At 41.4% G+C, this 26,555-nt stretch overlaps 1 protein-coding gene across 2 annotated transcripts in view; it reads right to left on the bottom strand.

Moving 5' to 3' along the window:
• Positions 1–26,555, bottom strand: part of CD82 (CD82 molecule) — a 104,345-nt gene that overhangs the window by 61,792 nt on the left and 15,998 nt on the right. The window contains exon 2 of one of the 2 annotated variants that reach the window (XM_042438554.1): positions 19,703–19,827. The exons of the other annotated variant lie outside the window; for it this stretch is intronic. The gene's annotated coding sequence lies outside the window, so the exon portion shown is untranslated. The remainder of the gene's footprint in view (positions 1–19,702; positions 19,828–26,555) is intronic. 2 annotated transcript variants of the gene reach the window in all.

The raw sequence follows: 26,555 nt of genomic DNA, 5'->3' as shown, positions 1-26,555 counted from the left end.
GGAAAGAGGGGAGAGGGAGAGATGGCAGGACAACCCCATAGCCAAGCATCCTCTGCTCCCCCCAGATGAAGACCCATAGGGCTCACTGCTCTTTTAAAACTCCGTTTTTGGATTGATTCCTATGGGGAAGGGAGGTGAGGGATTTCAGTAAGCCAAGCCTCCCTTTTCCCTCTTTCCTGGGGGCAGCCCCTCTCCCGAGCCGTCCAACCACTGAGTGGCGACGTCATCAGAAGACAGCCCACAAAACTTAATACAGCAAACCATTCTGAGAACGGTTTCAAGAAAAAGGAATCGCAGTGCGGTAAACTGCCGTTCTGATCCCGTTCTGATCCCGTTTTGATTTCTAATGCGGTAATATCCGTTCCAGGAACGTTTTCATCACGTGATGATATGGAACGTTCTCAGAACGCAGTGCGATAATCTCCTGAGTGTAATAACAAGGTAAGGCAAATAAGAGATGGATTGTTTTAAATGAAGATTGTGGAAATGAAGACTATATAACATGTTTCAAATGTTATTATAAAAGGATTTTACAAAAAAATTAGACTGATGAATAAAAAGTAATTTAAAATAAACCCTATTTTACCTATATATATGTGTGTGTAGCTCAGTTTTACTGAGCTACCTATAGAATAAATAAAGATTGATAGAATAAGAATACTTATAGAATAAGTAAAAAAATTATAGAAAAAGTAAATTTTCATTCTACTTTATAGACTGAAAAATGTGGGGGAAATGGAGAAAGAAGAGAGGCAGTGTTTAAAACTCTACTATGTAAACCCTAAATTCTAGAATGTTCTCCAAAAATGCAGGTGTGTGTAATGTGGAGACAGAAGGCAACAGCTTACAATGCCTAGAACTTTACCAACTACAAGGGTTATTAAGTGCAGTGAACCCAGCCCTTGGAAATTCACACAATCAACCAGGTCCCGTTCTTTTCCTTTCTCTCTGTGTCTCAGAACAGAGGCCTCCTTGTTAATGGCTGGAAAAGGCAGATTTGTAACATTCAGTTCAATCCCGTAATGTGAACCCAATGAGCTTTCATTTAGCAGGAAGATACCTGAATAGGGCCAACACACCATGTTTCACCACCCTACCTCTTCACTTGTTTCCAAACGGTTTAGCAAAGAACTGTAAAAAGATACTGTGGGAAAGAGAGAGACGGATGTGAGTTTGCATCTTCTCTTTCCATTGGAAAAAATGATTTTTTCCACCAAACCCTTTCTCAGAAACCTCAGAGGGCCCCTATTAAACAATGCCACTAGAAGCCTGAATACACATTCTATTAATATTTTCACTTTCTGCTTCTAGTGTTAATACTCAACCCACAGATACACCCCATCAGATTCTGTTTTTTGTTTTTTAGTTCAAACACACACCCTTTTATAAGCAGTAGAAGAACTATGAGAAGACTGTATTAATCCCTGCCATTACTATTTTCTTCATCAAGCATCATTTTGTGTGTGTGTGTGTGTATATATATATATATATGAAGTAATATTTCCATAACCAAAAGCAATTTCATATTCAAAAGATAAACAAAAACACATCACATCAGTAACATTATTATTACACACTGATGGATTGATCTTTTCCTACACTTTTCCCACAAAATCAAAAATACATATTATAGTGTTTCCTTTATTAGGCTACCTAGAAGGCACAAGATACATTAAGCTAGCTTTCAAAGTTCAATTGCTGATTCACTGGGCAAAGATGTTCAAAAACCATACAGGAGAAAAGTGACAGTATTAGAACCATGGGCTTGCATCTTGTTTGAGCTAGAGGATTTGGCCTGTGAGCTACCATCTTTGCACCACAGCTTCGTACTTGACCACTTTTCCCTTACAGTACTGGCTAGTTGAACTGGTGAATAAAGTCTGCTGCTTCTCCTTCAAGATTTATTGCTTGCTTTTCACATTTTGAATGCAAACAATGCCTACGTCATTGCAATACAAATGTTGGTAAGATCTGGGTGTTTATCTTGCAGAAAAAGAGTGGAGAAGATTCTCTTTTATTCTATTAGTACTTTAATATTTGCGGTTCCCCCAATTAAGAGTATATGCAGGGCTTTAGCTTTCTTTAGTCTAGTAGGGTCACCTACTCTACTATTTCTAGCTGCTGTCAGTAATTCTGTTGCTCTAGATAATGCCTGAACTTTCTCCATAATCCATTAAATCTTCCATCCTTTGCCAATGGATAGTTGAGGATATGGATATGTTTGAGGTGCTGATATGATATGCTTGAGGATCCTATAAATGCCCATCACTGTGTGTTTCCTAAGTATGTTATCCAAAAACATTTGGTTTTGTGTTTTATCTTGGGGGGGAGGGGAGGCACCATACTATAAAAGGTGTTTGTTTGCAACTGAATGACAGACCACAGATGGCATGCCCAGCTACTTGGAATCATTATAGTAGCTGGTATACATATTACAGTAAGCAGTAGTGTTTGGATAACATATTTCCCCCCCCCCCTTGTATCATCAGTACATTTCCTGTGTAGGTGAACTATTGTCCCAGAAGGACATTTTTCTTTTCATGGACATTTTTGTAAGTGCTTCAGATAAAATAATTTTGGTTTCGTATCTATCGGGGTCCTGGAACCAAACCCCAGCAGATAACAAGGGCCAACTGTATATCTTTTCCCTTTAGAATCTTAGAATCATAGAATTGTAGAGTCGGAAGAAACCACAAGGGCCATACAGTCCAACCCCCTGCCATGCAGGAACTCTCAGTCAAAGCCTCTGTTTAAAGACCTCCAAGGAAGGAGACTCCACTACACTCCGAGGGAGTTTGTTCCACTGTTGAACAGCCCTTACTGACAGGAAGTTCTTGCTAATGTTGAGATGGAATCTCTTTTGCTGTAGCTTGTATCCATAGCTCCAGGTCCTGTTCTCTGGAGCAGCAAAAAACAAGCTTGCTCCCTCCTCAATATGACATCCCTTCAAATATTTAAACAGGGCTATCATATCACCTCTTAACCTTCTCTTCTCTAGGCTAACCATCCCCAGCTCCCTAAGTCATTCCTCATAGGACATGGTTTCCAGACTCTTCAGCATTTTAGTCACCCTCCTTTGGACACGCTCCAATTTCTCAATGTCCTTTTTGAATTGTGGTACACAGAACTGGACACAGTATTCCATGTGGGACCTGACCAAAGCAGAATACAGTGGCACTATTACTTCTCTTGATCTTGACACTATACTTTTATTGATGCAGCCTCAAATCACATTGGCCTTGTTAGCTGCCGCATCGCACTGTTGACCCATGTTCAACTTGTGGTCTACTTGGACTCCCAAATCCCTTTCACATGTACTTTCATTCAGCCAGGTGTCCCCCATCCTATATCTGTGCATTTTATTTTTCTGCCCTAAGTGCAGTACCTTACATTTCTCCCTGTTGAATTTCATTTTGTCAGCTTTGGCCCAGCTTTCTAGTCTGTTCAGGTAATTTTGAATTTTGATCCTGTCGTTTGGAGTATTAGCTATTCCTCCTAATCTGGTGTCATCTGCAAATTTGATAAGTATGCTCCCAATTCTTTCATCCAAGTCATTGATAAAGATGTTGAGTAGCACTGGCCCCAGGACTGACTCCTGTGGAGCCCAACTGGTCACTTCTCTCCATGATGAAAAGGAGTCATTGTTGAGCGCCCTTTGGGTTCGGCCAGTCAACCAATTACAAATCCATGTAAACAGTTACCTTGTCTAGCCTACATTTTACAAGCTTGTTTGCAAAAAAACTGCATAGGCTGCACTTCAAGACCATATTATTAATTGTGTGTGTGCACGCGTGTGTGTGTATATACACAGTGCACCCGTGCCATATGTGGCTTTCAGCTTACACTAAAGCCGCACCACAGGAAAAACAATGGTGCGCATGCTGCATGCATGCACCCCATTGTTTTCAATGGGGTTTGAACATACATGTTTTTTCCCTTACACGGTGGGGTCCAGAACGGATCCCCCACGTAAGGGAAGGGCCCACTGTATATACATACATACTGTCCTTTTCCCAAAACTGGGACTCAGGGCGTCGTGGAATATTTAAAAGTATCAGTGGCTGCTCATGGTTCAAAGAAAGGGTGGCGTTTGTGACAACAGCTTTTTCGTCTGTGTCTCTGTAAACGCCTCGTGAATTAGTTTCTTTATGGCTGTCCTTCCCATTCTTCATCTTCTTCTTATTTCTTGACTGTAGTCACCATTCTGATCAATGTTTGACCATACATATGGAAAATCTTTAACCATTTCAAGTTCCTCATTGACTAGGTTGACAAGACTACTGTTTTAGTCAAGAAACTGACCCCAAAAACCTGGGTGACTTATCCATAGGTCAATGTAAGTACTGTACTTTAACTCTTATAAAAAAAAAGGAACCACCCCCTCGTGAAAGGTGAAAGCTAAATCCCTTCTCAGAGCACCTAAAAGAAGCACCAACCCCCTCTACTACTTTATCCATCCAGCCTTTAGGGTGAGCACAGTTATGCTTGTCAAAAATTTTATGTTCTTTAGTATCGTTTTCCTTTGCTTCATCCTTTACACATTCTTTGTTACGTGCTGCTAAGTTTTACCCTTATCCATGGGTCATATCAAAATCCATAATTTTGGCCTCAAAACCTGCCCTCAACTTATACATGAGGTTGATTTATAGTTGAGTAAATAATAATAATAATAATAATAATAATAAATATTTACTTATATCCCACCTCTTCCGCTTTGAGAATCGAGGTGGGTAACAACGAAGTTCATACAATACACAATAATAAAAACAACAAGCCCCACAAGACCCTGGCCCAACCCTCCCTCTCAACTATAAAATTAAACAGTAAAACATGGTTAAAACGCACCTAACAATACATCAAAATTTAAAAAAAACAAACCGCAAATAAAAATAATAAAGGAAAATAATAAAAGGAGGGGGACTCAAGTGGTTCTGGACATTATCAATCAGGGAAGGCCTGCCGGAAGAGAAAGGTTTTTGTCGCCTTTTTAAAAGCCTCGAGTGAGGATAACTGGCGAATCTCTTCCAGCAGGTCATTCCAGGTTTTTGGAGAGGTGACAGAGAAGGACCTCCGGGAGGTCACCGCCAATCTGGTTTTTCTAGATTGTAAAAGGTTTTTCCCGGAGGATCGGAGTGTACGGGAAGGGTTGTATGGGAGGAGGCGTTCCTTCAAGTAGACTGGACCCAGACCATGTAGGGCTTTATAGGTGATAACCAACACCTTGTACTGTGCCCGGAAGCTAATAGGCAGCCAATGTAGTGATTTTAAAATAGGTGTAATATGGTCGAACTTTGATTTTCTGGCGACCAGTCTGGCTGCCATGTTTTGTATCAATTGAAGCTTCCGGATGTGGCACAAAGGTTGCCCCACGTAGAGCACACTGCAGAAGTCAAGGCGAGAGGTTACTAGAGCATGTACGACCGTTTCTAGGTCCTGCTGCTCCAGGTAGGGGCGCAACTGGCGTATCAGCTGAAGATGATAACAGGCACTCCTGACTGTCGCATCAGAGAAGACAGTTGAAGCGACGAATCCAGGACCAACCCCAAGCTGCGGACGCAGTCTTTCAGGGGAAGTGTGACCCCATCTAGAACTGGTAAACTTATCTCCATACCCAGATTGGGGTTACCTATCGCGAGTACCTCTGTTTTATTTGGATTCAGCTTAAGTCTATTTTCCCTCATCCAATCCATTTACAACTTCAGGCAGTCATTCAGGGGGGAGATGTCCTCCTTGGTTACTGAAACAGTCTGAGACATAAAGAAGTAAATTTGGGTGTCATCAGCGTACAGATGACAGATGATATATACAGTATATTTCCTCATCATTATACAAAATTCTGTTGTAGCACCACAAAAAGACCCAGTCTACAAAAGCTTATCTTGCAAACTTCTTTCTCCCACTGCATACTGATTTTCCAGACTAACATGTCTGTGTCTTTGAATTTTTTCTCGCAATTACAGTAGGTGCTCCACATTCACTGAGGTTAGAGGCATAGGACCCTGTGAAAGTGGAAAAACCACAAATAAATAAATAAATAAAAACAATTTTTTTTAACCTGAAAGATCACCTCTGTAGGTCCTTCGGTGCAACTCTATGGTCAACATCTACCTGAAGTTGACCACAGAACTCAGCTGGAAGACCTACACATACCTAGAGAAGTGTTCTTTCTATGTATCGCTAGGTCCTCCAGCACAATTTCTGGTGGAAGTTGACCTGGAAGTTGTGCTGGAGGACCTAGAGGTTCCTAGAGAGAACCTATTAATCACATTTGTGAATGATCAAGTCCGCAAAAGCCAAAGCCACAAATGTGGAGGGCTGACTGTAATCTCAAAGGTGCTACAAGATCCTTTTGCATACTGATGTAGACCAACACGGCTATGTCTTTGAATATTATTTTCAAATAATGAAATAAGGAATAGAATAAAGTACTTTTGAAAAGTAATTTTTCAAAAGCATATTAATTTAAAGGAAACAAAGAAGGTAAGTTTCTAATGGAATCAATGATTCCTCAGTTATCAGTAATTTCATGAAAACTTGCACAGGATTCCACAGTATGTTTACACTACAGCAGGTAGTATGAATGAAAGCAAGCAAGAGCAAGCAACGTGAGAGAAAGGCTGCCCCCACATATGCTGTAGCTGCATATTAACTGACTTGGCACAGCTATTTTACCTTCATTGACTATGACAGGGGAGCATTAAACAGCTATGGGAAAAACACCAAAGAAGCAGGTATGCTGCTCTGTTGTACAAGCAAGTTATACCTTCATATTACCTGGTGTGAGCTAATGAGCTGTGGCGGAATTAATGACCCTTTTGTTTCCTAACAGTAGTCAGCACATTCCCTAAAGGAGGTCACCTATGAAGACTCCAATTACCAATCAGGTTAAGTTTGTCATCTATAACCAACTGAGTGTGTACCGTCAACATTAATTATCCAATTAATTATACACAGCTCCACCCCATCACCGTTTTAAAATTAAAAGGATACACTGCCAGAGCTATGTCATCATCTACCATTACTAACACAGGGCATACCAAATATAAGCTTTGAAGTCTTCTGCAAAAACACAGCACTCCAAATAATAATGAGACAGTATCTGAGGAATTATCAAAGTGGACAGTCTTCTAGTTACCATGTTTTCTAAGATAACTGATTAGTTTTTACTTATCTGGAGGGAAATACAAGTGTTTAGTTTCTTAATAAAGAATTTGTCCATCACCAAAATGACACTTAGCAGAAAATATCGAGACCTCAGCACTTGTTTCAGACTAATGTTGCTGATGCATCAACAATCAGCAAGATGATTTTTCCTTAAGCCATCCCCAAACGGTGGAATAACTTGCCAGAAGAGATTCGACAGCTGAATACGCTGTCCAAATTTAAAATAGCATTAAAGACCAGTCTCTTCCGGCAGGCTTATCCAGATGATTTTTAAATTGTGAATTTAGATGATGAATTTTAAATGTGGATTGTTTTAAAATGTGTATGTCTTATTTGTCCTTTTAAACTGTTGCATGTTTTGATTATGTTGTTAATTGTTGTTTTGTTGTTGTTTCCCACCTCAATCCATGGGGAGAGCTGGGTAATAATAATTTATAATATTACAATATCTTATTTCATAGTTCAAGTCCCCTGTTAGGGATGATTCATCCAGACCACCTGTGAGAGAGTTTTGCTCCTGCTCTGGCAGGGCAATCCTCTGTACTTCTTCTCTTTTATATATATTCAAGCAGTCCTGAGAGTGCATAAATTTGAGCTGATGTGCAAATTGGCCATTAGACAGCCATAAGCAGGAACCTTTCACACAAATGTGTAGCATGGTTTTCAAGGTTTTGTGACATAGCACCACCCAATTCTGGAACTGCATTCAGCCTGCCCTGAGGAATGTTCAACATATGTTCCTGATAATGAGTTTGCATACATACACACCTGCATGCATGGAGAATTCCAACACATAGGCATTCACCAAAACAGTTTCAACAGAAACTACCCCACATAGGAGGTACTCAGATCTTTTTGTCCATCTCTAGCCCCATACTGTCAGCTCTTAATCAGAATGTCTGCTCAGAGTTTCAGGTAGGATTCTTTCCTATCCGGAGGTCCTTAGTATTACCTGGTGGTCCTTCATCTAAGTACCAACTCAGGCCAAACCTCCTCCAAAAAATCCCAAAGGGGAAAAAATCCATGGAAAATCTGCCAAAATGGCAGACAAAAGTTAAGTTACATTGAAATATTCAAGATACACCTGTTTCAGATGCTCTATTCCAGTGGTTTCCGACTTTTGGTCCTCTAGATAATTTGTACTTTAGCTCCTGTAATTCCTTACTGTTGGCCCTGTTGGTTGGGGCTTTTGGGTGCTGAACTTCAAAACAAATGGAGGACCAAAGATTGGGAACCACTGCAGTAGTCCCTTCTCCTACTCAGCCTTTTCTACCATCAACCTCCCCCGCCTCCAGTAATTAATCAGTACTCGGGATGTCACTGGTTACTTAGCATGCTCTGTTTTCAACAGAGCCCTGCTCTCATAGGGATTTTCCTAAGATGTTTTTATACTTCTGCAAACTGTGGGGTTCTTCCAAGCAAGGTAATACTTCATTGCTTTGGGTGGGTGGTGTCACTTGGTGACACAAACATTGGTGCTTCTAGCCTGAACAACTAGAAATAAAATGAACACACAGAAATGCTTCTCTCTCGCTCTCAGTCTCTCAAACCGGTTTCACTACCTAGTAAAACTTACTGTAAAACTTTTAAAACTAACTTTTACAATGGCTACTCCCCTCAACCTGAACACTTAATATACTAATATGTTGTTGTTTTGTGTTCATACCATTTCCAACTTATTATGACCTTAAGGTGAACTTATCATTGGGCTTTCTTGGCAAGATTTGTTCAGAGGAGGTTTGCCATTGCCTTCCCCTGAGGCTGACAGCATGTCTTGGCCAAGATCACCCAATGGGTTTGATGGCCAAGCTGAGAATCAAACCTTGGTCAACAGAGTCCAACACTCAAACCACTACACCACAAATAGAATATTATTGTATACTAGTGAGCTCAGATTTGAGTTAAAGCAGTAACACAACTGATTCACAACTGCAAAAAAAAAGAAAAGAAAAAGATGTGGAAATGATAAAACAGTTACACTCAACATCCATCCCTGCCTAGAAAAAAAAATATGTTGGCAGCTACATAGGAAAATGAAGTTACTGATTTAGTGTGCTGCAGGAGTGTAAGGAATGATTACAAAATTTCTTGTTCTCCACAGAAATTGTCTTAAAATACCCTGTGAAGAAACCCCCAGCTTGTATGAGACTACTGGCTTCCAGAATGAGCATAAGAAATGGAGCAAGGGTTATTTTCCCATCACACATTTTGTAGGGTAACCAGATGTCCTCCTTTTCTAGGATATTTCCTAGAATGTCCAGGAGGAATTTAAAAACATCCTCCATTTTGAGCATGACTAGTGAGCATGAATTTACATATCCAAATATCCAAAGTGAATTCCCACTGAGGTGAGGAAAGTCATGGACATACAAGTGCCTTCTTTTTCATGCAGGCAGGACTAGCATCAGCAAGAGGTTGTGCATGAGAAATAACAGGTTGAGATATTGTGTTCCTAGCCAGAACTATAATCCACACACACACTCAGGAAAAATAGCCCATCCTCAAAAAATAGGCTAGCAACTCCTCTAGTTACCATATGTGTAGATCATTTTTTTAAAAAAAGAAAACATGCTGAAACCATTTGACCTAAACATACACATCCCATCTTTCTCCCACCGAACAGGAATAGCCAATCAGTACTGATCCTGAGACAACTTTTATGTGAGGCCTGGTGTCCTTATTACATTTTATTATACAGTGGGATCACAGAATCATAGAGTTGGAAGAAAACACAAGGGGCATCCAGTCCAACCCCTTGCCATTCAGGAACTCTCAATCAAATCATTCCTGACAGATGGCCATCCAGCCTCTGTTTAAAGACCTCCAAGGAAGGAGACTCTACTACACTCCAAGGAAATGTGTTCCACTGTCGAACAGCCCTTACTGTCAGGAGGTTCCTCCTGATGTTGAGGTGGAACCTCTTTTCGTGTAGTTTGTATCCATTGTTCCGGGTCCTGTTCCCTGGAGCAGCAGAAAACAAGCTTGCTCCCTCCTCAACATGACATCCCTTCAAATATTTAAACAGGGCTATCATATCACCTCTTAACCTTCTCTTCTCTAGGCTAAACATGCCCAGCTCCCTAAGCTGCTCCTTATAGAGCATAGCTTCCAGACCAGGGACGTAGCCAGGACTTTGGGAAGGGGGGGGGGGATGTCCAGACTAAATGCCATCATTATAAAGGGGTTTGGGTATGGTGGTGTGCACCATTCATTGTATTTAACGGAAGGGGGGTGACCCCACGGACCCCCCCTTGGCTACGTCACTATCCAGATCTTTCACCATTTTGGTCACACTCCTCTGAACATGATCGAGCTTGTCAACACTTTCATCCTTTTTGAAGTGTGGAGCCCAGAACTAGATGCCATATTCCTGGTGAGGCTTGGCCAAAGCAGAATTGAGTGGTACTATTACATCCCTTGATCTAGACATTACACTTCTGTTGATGCAGCCTAGAATCCCAATGGTTTTTTTAGCTGCTACAACACACTAGTCATTTAAGAGATGTTGTTCTATTTCACCTAAACAAGAAGAAGGAAGCTCTCAATGGGTGCTTTGTATGTACATCATTGTATTGCTTCTTCAAGCTGATTGTAGAAAGAGCGAAAGACAACACTAATTCAAAGAGATCTTTCATAAAGCACAATCATTCCTTGTAACTCACCCACACCAATGGAACAACTCTGTACTATTTGAGTATATGCACACCATACTCATGATACTTACGACTGAGGTGTTCCAGCTCTATTTATGTGAAGGTGGACCATCCAAAAGGGTTGTGCTAGGGAAAGATCAGACTTGTCAAGGACATGAGAAATAGAGAGAACAAATTGCCCTTTTGTATGTGTGCACGTATATGTGCATATGGGGAACCCAAGAATGCAGTGGTCATCCAAGGTCAAAATAAAAATACAACCTTTAAACGAAATGCTCAAATACCTATTACTCCTGTCAATGTGTGTATACAGGAGTGGGATTCTCTATGAATTTGGATACAAAATAGCTCTGATTTTCTGCCCTGAGTCACACAGGGGTCACTCAGATTGCCAAAACTATGAAAGCCTACCACAAAACAGTAAGTTGCAAACTCTACATCTAGTTTTGAAAAACAGATGATTTTTTAAAAAAATATTAAACCATGATTGGGCAGTGGAGAGGGGACAAAAGACTACTGAAAATGTGAACTTCTGATCTTGGGAATTTCCAGGAGATACATTTCATCCTTGTTTGGTCATTAAAAAAAAAGTAGTGTAGAGGGGTCAATGGCCACAAAATAAAAGAGTCTGGAAGGATTAAGGGCTCCAGAATCAGCTTCTGGGTATTCACTCTTACTCTAGAGGTAGTCATACAAACCAAGAATAGAATTAAAAAAATGGTATTGTTTCCTCTTTACATGGACATTCAGAGCTCAGCATACCCACTTATTAAATGGGAGATTTTATTAACTTCTGTATACATATACGCCTTTATCAGAGAGGTTCCTGCTTCCCCAGTCACCCTTGCTTTACAACTAAAAGGAACATCTGGCATCCTAAACTATGCACAATGTGCTCTGGCTACCAAGTCTACATTCTCAAGGACCCAAAGTGTCTCAATGTGATATAAATCCCAGTGTAAAGTTTAGAGCTGCCCAGAAAATGCCAGCCCTGTGAGTTGCTTAATGTGGTTAAGTATTTACGTGCGTTTTGGTACCACTGAAATAGCTGAGCTACAGCATTCAGGCCAAACATCTAGGAGCATTTCTGCCAGAGACACAGGCTCAGGTCCAATGCAGACAGAACCACAGAAGGCTACCTATGATGGCACACCACATACAGGGACACATAATCAAATACAAGACTTCAGTTTTTATTTACAGTATTTAACATTTTTAGTTCTCATTTAGTTCTCAAAATTAATAACAACCTGCCTGCCAATGCTGAGTCCCCTCTCCTTAAAAATAATTCCAGGACCACTGGGATTTCTTGGAATAAAGCATCTCCTAAAGAAACATACATACATACATACATACATATATATATATATATATATCACATAAAACTTTCTGTGACCAAGGATGAAAATAGATTAACCATTCTTCCACATTTCTTCTTATTTCTAACCAACTCCCAGTGCTAGTCCCCACTGACACTTCCCCATTTTCTCACAAAATCCATCTCCTAACATAGGTTCTTGGGTTTTTACCAATCTCTACATCTAACACAGCTGTTCACATCTCAGAGAGTTATCATGGTGTAATTCATGACCAAATTTGGATCTATAAAAAGCTGCAGAAAGAATGTAATACAAATTAAGGTGGTTAGGAATGTCTTCTTAGCCATCACTTTCAAGAGAAATACTTTATAGGTTCCCTGCATCTGGGGATTAGAGGTAGAGATGTGCATGTTAATAGGTAGGTGGTTGATCCTAATGGAATGAACTAGAGCAACATGAGAACATTACTCTTTTCCAGACCTGTCAAGCCCCACACCAAGCCCTGCCACTTTCGGTTTGCATCATTCCAGTCTGCCCTTCCTTTCTCTGTATTGCAATCAGACAACCATGAGAAAGCCAATTCATCACACTGCCCAGAAGAGTCCGTGCAAAAGGAGTTCTGGCAAGGCTACTATAAGCTAAACTGGAAGAGAATATACATATGGGATAACTTCCACAGGAATTTGGCAGCTGAAGAAGCAAGCAGGGAGAACTGGATTTGTTTCAGGATATGTGTCTTGCAAAGAGGGGGAAGGGATCCCAACGTCTCCAGACTTACATATGTGGTATTCCGTTTCAGCAGCTGATAGTCTGGAGATGGATTAGCTAGAAAACAAAGGCAGACTGGGTGGCCTCTCCTAGGTGCTGAGTTGTCTTATGTTCCAAGTTCACATGATGGAGACTACAGTAGTCTCAAAGCCAGAATAAAAGGTTCAATGGACACCCTCTAGATTCAGCTGGCCTCTGAAACATGCGAGAAGCTAGCTATTATTCAAAGGCTGCTATGTCAAAACACCATGGCTACAACTGTTACTCTGAAGGAGCACCTCATCTAAATCAGTAAGGCAAAAACAGAGCAATATGAGGATCTATAAATCTCACTCCCTTTTGTTGTTGCCCTTAGAATAAGAAAATTGGAACACATAGTAAAATGTCAGAACTTCTCTGAGAATTAACATACCTTCTGTCCTTTACAGATCAATGGGCACACTTGAGTCTGGAGAATTGTTCGGCCCCATTTGTTTTGTCTCTGGAAACCCGCACCACAGTACTGCACCCACATTTTAGATAAAATGGAAGTGACCTCACATCACTTCTAGTTACTTTTACACCCTGTTGTTGTTGTTAGGTTTTTTTGACTGTCTGTGGGTATCCCCCCAAAACAGCCTTTTCAACAGTGGTCTCTCAAAAGACCCCACAGTTACCAGCACAGCATTGATAGATACTTTGGAGATGTTCCCAATTTTATACCTTATCTGAAGATACAAATTAAGGAGTTGTAGGAAGACCCCTTGAGCCTTCTAAGTCAATTGGGTAGAAGGAGAAGGAGAACAGTTGTCCAATAACTAGTAAAGGGCAGAATGGAAGGTTTGGATGTTCCTGCAGTTTGATCTTTCAGTGCAATACAATCCAGCTGCTTTAGCATTATTCTATGCATCTAAAAAAAACAAAACCTCCCCCACAAAAAAGATCTCAATTAAATTGCATCTATAGTCTTAAACATAACATGTCCTAGATTTAAATTTCTGAGGAAATGGTCTCCTATTCTGGATTATTATCTAATGTATCACCAATTCAAGAATAATATTATAAAGTCAGAGAAAGCTTTCTACATGGGCCAATATGATGATGCCAGTGTTTGAAGTATCTGCAGCTTTTATGTTTGTTTGTTTGTTTGAGGTGGAGAACAGAAACAAGGCAGAAATACAGTAGAGACATTAAAAATAATCTCTTTGCAATTTTTCTCCTCATAAGTCTAAAATGACTGCAAAACTAGAATTATATGGACTGGAACTAGGCTCAAGACAGACAAGAGAAAATTAAATCATTAGCATGGAATATGATGCCACAAGATCTGGCAACACTGATTTAGATGGTAATTAGAGAAATTTAGGGATAATGGCTGTTACATAACCTATAAACCATAGTCCCATCTCACTCTTCATGACCACATCTGAGTTCAGAAGGCTTTACTTATAGATAATTACCGGTAACTTTTGATTCCAAATAATTGGGAACAATGCTTAACATTAACCATGGTTAGTTTAAGCAAGCCAGCTTGTTCTACACTAAACCATATTAATGCTAAACCATACTTCCCAGTTTGACAGAAACAGCAAAGCACATTAACTGCAAACAAATGCTTCTGAACTTCTCCTCCAAGCTTTAGAAGAGGAGGAAGAAAACAGCTTGAAAAGGTTACACTTTTGCATGAATCTCCTAGCTCAGTGATGGCGAACCTATGGCACACGTGCCAGAGGTGGCACTCAGAGCCCTCTCTGTGGGCACATACACCATCACCTTAGCACAGAGTTTGCCAGAGTTTGTTACTACAAAGCCAGTGGGACATGGCACTTTGCAATAAATAAGTGGTTTGGGGGTTGCAGTTTGAGCACTCAACCTCTAAAAGGTTCATCATCACTTTCCTAGCTAGTATGATCACTGACTAGGCTGCCTGGAGGATTTTGGCAGCTCAAAAGCAAATTTTCTGAACTCTAGAAGAGAGAACGGAGCAAGAACCTGGAAGGATTCTCAGTCTATACTGTGGTGAGAATATCTGATGGTGAAAGGGTATGGAGCTTAAGCATTTTCTTAAGCAATATTGAGAACAGTGCTAGCCAACATCAGGAGTGGGAACGTTATGGCCCTCCAGATGTTTTGGACTGCAACTCCCAACATTTCTCACCACTAGTTATGCTGTCTAGGACTACTAAGAACTGTCCAGCAATACCTGGAAGCCCACACAATTCATATCTCTGATCTAGACTGGATCATACCTTAGGCCAGGGGTAGGCAACCTTTTTGAGCCAGGGGCCGGGTTGCTGTCCCTCAGACAACTGGGTGGCCGAAGCCGGGGGGTGGAGCTTCCACCCTCCGGGGGCGGAGCCGCACATGGGGGTGGAGCTTCCACCCTCTGGGGCGGAGCCGCATGCCAGGGCGGAGCTTCCACTATCCGGGGGTGGAGCCACATGTCAGGGGCGGAGTTTCCACCCTCCGGGGGCGGAGGCGCATATTAATACTGTAATAATATTTGCAAGAAGCTAGACAATGCCATAACGCAGGAAAAATGCATGCACACTGTCTCAACCCAGAAAAGAGCAAGCAAATCCATGTGGGGGGATTTTGCAAAGAGAATACCAAAGGATAACAACAATAATAATAGCAATATTTGTAAGAATGGAAGCGACTAGGCAAGGCCACAAAACAGCAAAAAGTGCATGCCACTGTCTCAAACCACTTTCTTTCTCTCCCTTCCTCCCACCCTCTCACCCTCTTTCTCTCTCTCTCTCTCTCTTCTCCCCTCCCTCCCTCTCTCTCCTCTCCCTCCCACCCCCCCTCTCTCTCTTTCCTCTCCCTCCCACCCTCTCTCTCTTTCCTCCTCCCCTCCCTCTCTCTCTGCCTCCTCCTCCTTCCCCCCCGCCCCTCCATTTATAGGAGGGAGGAGGGAGGGTGGACCCAGGAGGGAGGTGGGCGGACCCAGGAGGGAGGTGGGCGGCGCCCATTAGAAGGCCCGGTGTGGCTCCTGGAGCCCCGTTTCTGGGCTCCTGCTGCCACATCGGGCCTCCCAGAGGCCCGGTGCGGCTCCTGGAGCCCCGTTTCTGGGCTCCGGCTGCCACATCAGGCCTCCCAGAGGCCCGGTGCGGCTCCTGGAGCCCTGTTTCAGGGCTCCGGAGGCCGCAGTGGGCCTCCTAATGGGTGCCACCATTTTGCCATTCAAAATGGTGGCGAAGTCTTGCAAGACTTCGCCGCCATTTTGAAAGGTAAAATGGCGGCCGGAGCAGCCGAAATCAGCGGCGATTTTGGCGGCAGGAGGGACCAGGGGCCAGTGGAAAGGCGCCCACGGGCCGCATCCGGCCCACGGGCCGGAGGTTGCTGACCCCTGCCTTAGGCTATCTAGATGCACAGTACCCAGGAAGCTTTTTCTATCAGTATAGGAAGTGATTCAATTTTTATTGGAGACAAGAAACCCACAAACAGAATTTAACCCAAAGCCAGACTCTGAAACACCATGTTTGATGTATGTGATGCCTTGACATCCTTTGGGATTTCACCCAGGGCTAAAAATACAGCTCCCACTGCCACTGGAGTAGACAGAAACTGAGCTGTTGTTCCACAGTGCTTGAAGGATGGCTGGTCAGATTTAATGTTTCTGTAGTGTATTCAGCCCCTGCCAATATTTGCTCCAGGACACAAACCTCAATGGTCTACTCAGAGCATAGCTCCTGCTTGGCATTTAATTCACTATAAGGGGGCTGCTTTCTTGAAAAACACTAAACACAAATATTAAAGGACCAGTTAATCTGTCAGTTAGAAGACAGCAAACACACAGATCAGAACTGCAGAGAAGTTGAAAGACTCATCACTGTTTAGGTTTTATTTTTAAATGTTTGGTTTCTGGCCTGTACACTAAGAAAAAGAAAAACACTCTAAATATACAGAACACAGAAGGTAGAATATAACTGTAGAGGTGGTAAATGAGCCTTCTAACATAGAACAGATTATATCTGTATCACTGAGCATTTTGTGTACAGAGAAGCCCAATGTCATTATGAATGACAGTTTATGTTCAGTTATTGGAACATGTAAACAACTGGCAGTTAACACTGGATAACTAATATCAGCCATGGGACAAAGCCTGTTCTTTTCTATCTTCCCAGTTTTCCCATGAGAGCCTGTTAGAAAAGGCCCAAGGACTGAGGTTTGCAGGAAAGAACTTTTTCCTGCGGAAGTGTCTCACAAGTAAGAACACTATAGTATGAAAAGACATGAGCGAAGGCCTTCTCAGTTGTGATGTCCTTATTGTGTAAATGCCCTCCTCTTGGAGATCTATCAGTGCCAATACTTACTCCTATCCAGTGCCAAGTCTAGCAAGACATAGCTTTTTATTAAAACCTATGGGGTTTAATTTCTTTAAATGTACATATACAGTGGGCCCTTGTTATCCACTGGGGTTTGGTTCCAAGACCCCACATGGATACCAAAATCCATGGATGCTCAAGTCCTATTAAAATACAGGGACACAGTAAAATTGTATCCTTTATGTAAAATAATAAAATCAAAGTTTGCTATTTGGAATTTCCACTTTTTCTGAATATTTTCAAGCCGTGGATGCTTGAATCCATGGATAAAAAAAATCCATGGATAAGAAGGGCCGACTGTATATAGTTTTACATTGCTGTAGCCTTTTAAGCTGTTCTAACTTGCCATGTTTAACATTTTCAAAATCTTGTTTAAACTTTTAAACTGCCATTATTTTTAATTGTTTTACCTGCACGCTGCCCAGAAATTCCAGAATAAAGGGTCAGAGATGAACATTTTAATAACTTTTTAAAGAAAAACTGTTTAGATTTAATTATTTTTTTAAGTTCCATCTATAGAAATCTCTCTCATTCCACTTTCACTTTAGTTTTCAATATACAGTACAGTAGTTTACCCCAGAGGAATCTCTGTTTTGTAGTGAGTGAATTGCTTGGACCATTTTATTTTTTCTGCTTTGTGCATGAGTGCACAGTCACTACACCTCCAGGCTGCATGCTGTGGCACAGCACTCTTATTATGGAGGAAGAACCACAGATACTTGCTGTCAGAAAGCTGTATCTGCCCCTCAACATTTCCTTGATGTTGTTTCTATGTACTTATCCACTTCGTGAGAATAACAAAGTTCAAGACATACTCTCAGGGTCTCAGTGAACACAGCAGAACCAAGAAGGAAAAGCAGGAGCCATAGAACACCTCACAATCTGCATATTAAGCGAAGAGTTCTTTTGTAATGGGCCATCAAGCAGTGATCCTAGGAACTACAATAGACGTGACAAATACAAAAATGCAATCCTAGGACATGGAATGGGTCTGACAGCACATCAAGCCTGAACTCTCACTAGATGTAAAACTAAGTCTGTTGTATTTTGGATGCATTGTGAGACAATATGACTCATTGGAAAAGCTAATAATATATGACAGAGTGAAAAGCAGTAAGAACAGTGAAGAGTGCACTACAGGTCGGTTGATAGCCACATCCATGAGTCTGGGACCTGAGCAGGGCAGCTAATGAATGAGGCTCTTGGAGATCTCTCATTCTAAGAGACACTGGGACTGTCTGCACAGGCCCAAAGGCAGGTGTTCCCACTGGCCTCATGCTGTCCTCTTTGGATTACACAGGCCATTAGCTCCAGGCTGGAATCTGGCCAGAATCTGGCACACCAGACATGGATCTGGTAGATCCAGTCCAATTCAGATGAAAGGGGCCTTAACTCAAAATGACCCACCATTTGTCATGAACTTTCATGGAAACTCCATAGCAAGTCCTGGCAGATCAGATGGCCCCATGTGTCCTTATCTCACTCTGCTGCTGCCACTAGTAAGACTTCTGTCACCACATCTGATGTGGAAATGGGGCACCTGGCCATGTGGCTATAGCCAAGTGCCCCATTTCCATGTCAGACACAGCGATGGGGGTCTTCTCATTAGTGCCAATGGTGGAATAAGGTAAGGGGCGCACAACGGTAGTGGGTCCATGGCAAGAGGACAGGCAGGCGTGTAAACACCCGCCAATCCCCACACCAGCCTAGGAACCACTCTGAGTTGGGACTCATCTGCACAGGGCCACCATCTCCAGCCAGAGGAACGCCAAGCCTGGAGGTTCCTTCATTCCCCTGTATCCACCTGGGACTGAGAAGCTGCCTGAGGTGAGGCACCAGAAGGAAGGGACTGAGGGGGAGGCGACATATTCAAAAAGCCATCCTCCGTCCTCTGGAACATCTCCCTTGCTATTGTATTTTGCTGTCTTGTATTTATATTACACTGTAACTTTTTACTGCCAGGGGAGGGTCAAATATTGTTAGTAGATTAATATGTTATGTACCAATTATCATTAAGTTATGTATCTCAGATTTTGTTTTTTGCATTATGTCTGTACCTTGGATTACGTTTGCTTTATTTTTTATACTTAAATTGTTTATTTATTATTGGAGTATGTTTTGTATTTAATTTTATACTTATTTAACTTGTGCAGTATTCTTTTACTTGCTTATTGTATTTATATTGCTTATTATGTTTGTTTAAGTATTGGTTATGTGATCGGGAAGGGATTATTTTGTCTTTTGTATTTTACTGTATTTTCTTTCTATTGTATTTGTCTTATTGCTGTTAGCTACCCGGATTCCCCGTGATTGGGCGGGATACAAATAAATCTATATTATTATTATTATTATTATTATTATTATTAATCAAAGCCAATTTGGCAGCAAATAACAGCAGTAACAAGATACTGGCCAAACCCATTGCTTCAATCACAAAGTTTACTCATCTAGTACCGCACATTTATTTGAGAACTAGAGAGAACCTCACCTGATGTGGGGAGTGGGGAGGCTGCAGCTCACAGAATCCTGAAGAATTCTAGGCACTATAGTCTGAACAATGGAAGTCTTTCAAGCTCCACTTTATTTAGTAGAAACCCTTGCAAAAGAAGGTCTCTGCAGAAGTAAAGAAAAAGGAGAAAGAAACAATGGAAAATAGGGGTGAGTGAAGGGCAATGTCATATGAAGCCCTCATAATACTCTGGGAATGAGTCAAGGCAATGGTGTATTTCAGGAACCATTCTGTAAAATACCATTAGCAGAAGGGAATTCTTAGAAGTGGGGCATAATCCTTTGCAAAGTCACAAACTCCATCCTCCCATGTTAATCTGGAACCTCCTTCCCCAGTCCATGCTGGCAAGGGAGGACTGGAGTTGTAGTGTCTTTGATCAAAAGATCAAAAGATCCCAGATAGGGAAAAGTTGATCAATGACACTAGAGAGAAGAACAGGAAGTAAAGGATGAGTCTCATTTAAAATGTTTGGGACCAAAAGTATTTTGGATTTCAGATTCTTTTGGATTTTGGAATATTTGCATATACATAATGCACTATCATAGAAATGGGACCCAAGTCCCATTTTTGTTTCATGCACACATAGCTTGAAGGCAATTTTATACACAATATTTTAATACTTTTGTGCATGAAATAAAGTTTGTGCTGAACCACCAGCAACCCATGTGGATGATTTTGGAGTGTTTTGGATTTCAGAATTCTGGATAAAGGATACTGAACATGTAATACAAATGCCAAAAGTGAGGGTGGAAATTGTGTGAACCTACAGATGTTCTTAGATTCTAATTCCCAACATTCCTCATCATTGGCTAGGGTGGCAGGGGCTCTTGGGGACTGCAGTAATAGGCTCTTGCTGTAGGTTTTAGTACAGACAAATATAATTCCTTCCCCAACTTAATGAAAGCTGTCTGAAAGGGAAGAGGAGATACTTAAGGATTAAGACATACAGTAAAAGCCTCTTTATTCATTTCATTTCCACCACTGTGCCTCCATATCTCTGTGCAAATGGAAACAGAATCTGACTCCACCCCCACCCCAGCAATCTGATTTAGCCAAAGTGAAAAGAGCAGCCAGCAAATTATTTACAAAGGACATTCCCATCTCAACAGCATCAAGCCAGATTTCACATGCACCACTTTAAACTGCTTTGGAGCCTCTCTCCCACTACAGGTACTGTTGTGCATTTGTAGCAGTGACAAAATGGCTGTTTTAAATGCATTTTAATTAGGCTTTTAAACCTACAGTACATGAAGGTCAGCCGGGATGTAAAGCTGCATTTCAGGCTTTTTGTATTCCCAAGCCCTATGAAGATGGGTGTCCTCTACAGCCAAAGTACACTTTTAATCCCACAGCAATGTTTTTTTTTAATGGAAGTATTGTATACCAGAAAGGTGAGGAATCCTTGTCCGTTACATCAATGCTGAGAAAATTAGGGTTTCCTCTTCCTTTTCCTTTGAAAAAGTACAAATGCCTCCATGGTGATGTTGTTCAGTAACATTTTCAAAGTAATCTGATTGCACAGCAAAACTGGCACACTTTGCACTGACAAAAAGGGATGGAAAGAATAAAGTGGCCAGAAACTTTATTTCTTAAGCACTGAAAAACCCCGACAATGAGAAATCTGGGCAGATGAGAATCTTCACAGTTTGAGAATTTTTTTTTCTGGGCAGTATTTTTACAAGTAGCATTTTCTGTATGTTCCGTGCAGTTAAAAAGACCTTGTTCCTGTGCTGAAAATGCTATTTTCTGTTTTAAAAACTATGTGTGAAGTTTGTACAAAACAAGCCCTGAACTACAGTGTTTTCTGTATAGGAAATAGCTTCTTTAAATAGTTTTTTAATAATACATGTGCTATATCAGTACCCCTCTTGCAGTCTGAGTTATGTCTTCCAACATATGATCTGTCACCTACGCTCAAAACCTAATTACAATTCAGCAAGCATAACTTTTTATGACAAACCATTTATGTTCAAAACCAACCAAAAACATGGTTCTGGCCCAGTGTAACATCTAAAAAAATAGTGGTTCCCATGTGCTTGAGATGGAACTACCAAGTCACTAGCAAGCATAATAGCTCACCAGTTATGAATCGACACTCACATCTCCCATCCCAATCAAAGTAGACAGACACCTGTAGCAAATGTTAGATCCAGCTAAGTAGGTCAACAGAGGCAAAATGTACTGCCTAAAGGGCTGAGTAGAGGCTTCATCAACAAGATCTGAAGATGATATTCAGTGCCCAAATACAATACAAGTTCAAGGGCTGGGCTCATCATTTCAATCACACCCAGAAAGTTGCATACCAGATTTAGCTGTAATTAACTGTTGAAGGGGTCACATGCTGAAACACATAGAGAAGTAGATTTTTTTTTTTAAGTTCAACAGTTTGTGCACACTGATGCTGAAATAAATGAGGAAGTCTAGAAAATATATTCCATTCGGAGGGCAGGGATCCTTTATCATAATATCTATATTTCCACAAATAACTTAGATTCTATAAGTTCTAGTCTAGACGAATGGTCCCCAAACTTTTTCAGGCTACTGCCTCCTTTCTTTTTGGGCAATAATCCTAGTGCCTCCCAAAACCTATTTCTTGATATTAGATCTACTGTCCTACTGCAGATTCAAAACAACTGATCTAGGTTGCTGCTCCCTTTGCACCTGGTCACCTTGGGAGCAGCTGTCACTGGGAGCCTAGACTGGACCAGGGGTGGAGAGGCCGGGGCGAATCCACCATGGTTCCCACTTGGGCTGAATCAATTTATTTCAGAATAAAAAATAATAATAACTTTTATTTCTATTTCCCGCCTCTCCCGATGGATTGAAGCAGGATTACAAGCATAAAATCACAATAACATCTAGATTACAATAAAATATCACTTAAAAATACAATTCAGGACGATAAAAACATCATCTAACATGCAGTACTACAGCCAAAAGTAGGATTTTCCTTAGGTTCTTCATAGAAGATCAGGTGGGTAGGCCTGCCAGAAGAGATCCATCTTTAGTGCCTTCTTAAAGGCATCTAACGTGGTAATAAGACGGATCTCTTCTGGCAAGTTGTTCCATAGTTTAGGGGCTATGGCTGTATATGCTCTGTGGGAAGTTGTTGTTAATCTGGTCTGAGTATTCTAATAAATTCTTCCCAGATGTTCTGAGAGTGCCGGGCGGATTGTGTAGGAAGAGGCGTTCCCTCAAGTAACTCGGGCCCAAACCATGTAGGGCTCTAAAGGTAATAACCAACACTTTGTATTGTGCCTGGAAGCTAATTGGCAACCAATGAAGGGACTTTAGAACCGGTGTTATGTGGTCTGACCTAGATGTTCCAGCGACCAGTCTGGCTGCTGCATTTTGAACTAACTGAAGCTTCCGAACTTGGTACAAAGGTAGCCCCATGTAAAGCGCATTACAGGAATCAAGATAAGAGATTACCAGTGCATGTACCACTGTTTCAAGGTCCTTTCGGTTTAGGTAGGGACGCAGTTGGCGTATCAGATTCAGCCCAAAAGAACCTGTAAAAATCAGCGTCTTTTTGATGCAGGCTAAATGGGCTAAAAGCATGCCACCCCTATCTGAATCGCTTCATCGATTCAAATGAAGTGGGAACCATGCCCATTTAAACTGAATCGTATCAAATCACAATCCGGCTTAAACCATAGTGGGAATGAGACCGGAAATCCTCTCACCTCTTGCTTGTGCATTCCATCAAGCCTACACCTATGTAGTTAAGGCAAAAGTCTAAAGAAATTTCTGATCAAAAGAACTTTAATAACATTTACAGAGAACTAAAAGCACATGAACAGACAGGTGAGGTTTTATATGTTTTGAGTAGGTGTTGGAAACCATTGATAACATCCAAGGACACTGCTGATGTGGCTGGGAAATGTACACATTTTAAAATATGTGGTATACACGTATTAGCATATACATGTGCACACATGCACACACACAAAAACATGTGCTATCATGTGTCATCCTATCTATCCTGTGTACAGACCTCAGTCATGATTTAATTTTGGCCTGCTATCCTGGGTTTAAGGTTTTGAAAATTAACATATTCTGTGATTCAGAAGGGAAAACCCAGATAAAAACGTGATTTGAGCAAGCTTGTTTCTCTTATAAGTATAAGGCCCTATTCCCACTGAGGTTTAAATCGGATCATATGGAATTGTGATCCGATTTAAACCACTTTAGTTCCCATTGGCGAATCAATTTGGAATTGATTCACCAAGGGGGGTTAGAGTTTTCCCCCATTAAATCCGCGTTAAAAAGATGTTGAGTTTTGCTGCTCCTTTTTGGGCTGAATCGATCACAATCGATTCAGCCCAATGGAAATGAAGGGCGGAATCGAAGCCACCATCAGAGACAAGGAGATGACAGGGCCAGCTGCAATGGCCCCTGCCATCTCCCTGTCACCGGCTTCCCTTCCTCCCTCCTCCTTCCTCAATCTCCTTCCCCACTGCCACCCAATCCAAGGATGGCAATCCAAGGGTGGCAGTGGCCCCAGAGAACTCCTGGAGAAGGAGGCTGGGCAGTGAGAAAGGTCCAGCCTGGAGGAGTAGGAGGAACGGAGGAGAGGGCCAGCCCCAATTCCTGAGAGCTGCCTCTGCCACCGCTACCAGGATTGGGACCTATCCACCAGCAGCACTCAAGTAAACAGGCTGACCAGCAGAGGGAAGGAGGAAGAGAGGGAGGGGGGAAATGGGGGAGAATGGAGGAGGAAAGGAAGGAAGGAAGGAAAGAAGGAAGGCTGGAAGAATGAGGAAAAGAAGGAAGGTTTTTTCCCCTTTTCTTTCCTTCTCCTCTATCCATTCTCTCCATGGCCGTTTTTTCCTTTTTTTTCTCCTCTTAATGTGAACGACAAGGAAAGTAAAAGGGGAGCAAACGACCCCGGAGAGAATTCGCTTTCAAAATAATCCAGTTTCGAACTGGATTATTTTGTAAAGGGGAATGGGCCCTAAGAGTACTATGAAATAGATATATTACCATAAAATACCAATTGCTACAAAATACCAATAAAAGAAGCTGTATACCAAATTTTTCTTCATGTGTTTGAGTAAAAGGAAGCTTTGTGGGGTGCAAAACAACTGCTCTGTGTGTGTGAGAGAGAGAGAACACACATTTTAAATGGCTGCTGACAGTGACACAACTCAGAGTGCACCTATATCCCTTAAACTTTCTGGACTTACATGTATTGAAGGGTGAACTGAGAATGAAAAGAAAGAAAGAAGATAAGACATACAGAAAAGTTTCTTCTCCACTCTAGACTTAACAAGTTCTGGTACTGACCTACATATGGAGCCAGCTTGGTGTAGTGGTTTAAGCCTTGGATTATGATTCTGGAGGCCAGGGTTCAAATCTCCTCTTTGCCTTGAAACCCTCATTTGGTGTCCTTGGTCAAGTCACAGCCTCAAAGGAAGGCAAGGGCAAACTCCAACTCAACAAATCTTGCCAAGGAAACTGTGATAGAGTCACCATAAATCAGAAACAACTTGAAGGCATAGAACAACAACTGAACTACATACAGCTGAAGTTTGGTTCCAAGACCCTCCATGGATACCAAAATCCATGGATGTTCAAGTCCCATTAAACACAATGGATAGTAAAATGGTGACCCTTACATAAAATGGTAAAATCAAGGTTTGCTTTTTAGAATTTTTATATATAAATTTATATTTTATTTATATAAATAAAATATTGAATGCACCATGGGTGCTTGGATTAAGGGATAAAGAATCTGTGCATACGTAAGGCTGTCTGTATCTCTTTGCCGAGTTGGTCACTCTCCACTCCTTCTCATCCAGCTGTTTCTCACTGGCATACTAGTGGCTTAGCGGCCAAACAACCCAAACTATCTCCTGCATCCGCTGCCTTCTTGGAACATGAGGAGGGCATGTAAAATGTGGATTTAATATACTGGCAACCCTTCAAGCATTTGTGTTGTTCCGTTGCAATGCTGCCCAACTCAGACGCTCCACGTCAAACCATTCTTAGCAATTGCTATAGTTACTCACTGCTGCCTCCTCAAAATTCATTTGGAAAATATTTACAAGCTAGCCAAAGATCTGGGAGTTATTAAATCATTAGCAGAGAATAAAAATGTTTGCATACTGTTCCCATGCATGGAAAGAGTCAAGTTTTGCACAGCCAACTATCTTTCACACATGCATCTTTTAATTATTGCCATATGCTCTTCCTGCATGCTCTGATTATTAAAAGCATTCTTCAAAAGCATTTTAACACTGATTTTGCTGACAACCCAAACTAATGGCAGTTTTGGACAATGTTGCAATCTGGAATAGCATAGACTTCATTCCTCATCTCTACATCCTCCAAAGCATGCTCTGGAACAAAGTGCCCCTTGTGATCTTTCTTATTCCTTATAACAAATTTTAATAACCGAACTTGCTACAGGTTGAGTCTTCCTTATCCAAAATGCTTGGGATTAGAAGTGCTTTGGATTTTACTTTGGAATATTTGCATACACATAATGAGATCTCTTGACAGCCAACGTAGTGTGGTGGTTTGGGTGTTGCACTGTGCGTCTGGAGACCAGGGTTTGATTCCTCACTTGAGCATTAAAAACCCTGGGTGACCTTGATCAAGTCATACTCTCTCAGCCTCAAAAGATGGCAATGGCAACCCCCTTCTGAAGAAACTTGCCAAGAAAACCTATGTATGCCTTAGAGTTGCTGTAAATCAAAAATCACTTGAAGGCACATGACAATAGCAACAACAACAACAATAACAACGAGCTATCTTGAAGATAGGACCCAAGTATAAACATGAAATTCATTTATGTTTCATATAAACCTTCTACACATAACCTGAA

The sequence above is a fragment of the Sceloporus undulatus genome, chromosome 1 (assembly GCF_019175285.1).
Source record: "Sceloporus undulatus isolate JIND9_A2432 ecotype Alabama chromosome 1, SceUnd_v1.1, whole genome shotgun sequence".
In the NCBI taxonomy this organism is placed as follows: domain Eukaryota; kingdom Metazoa; phylum Chordata; class Lepidosauria; order Squamata; family Phrynosomatidae; genus Sceloporus; species Sceloporus undulatus.
Note: the sequence above shows the minus strand (reverse complement) of the source record. Positions and strands in the feature narration are given on the sequence as shown.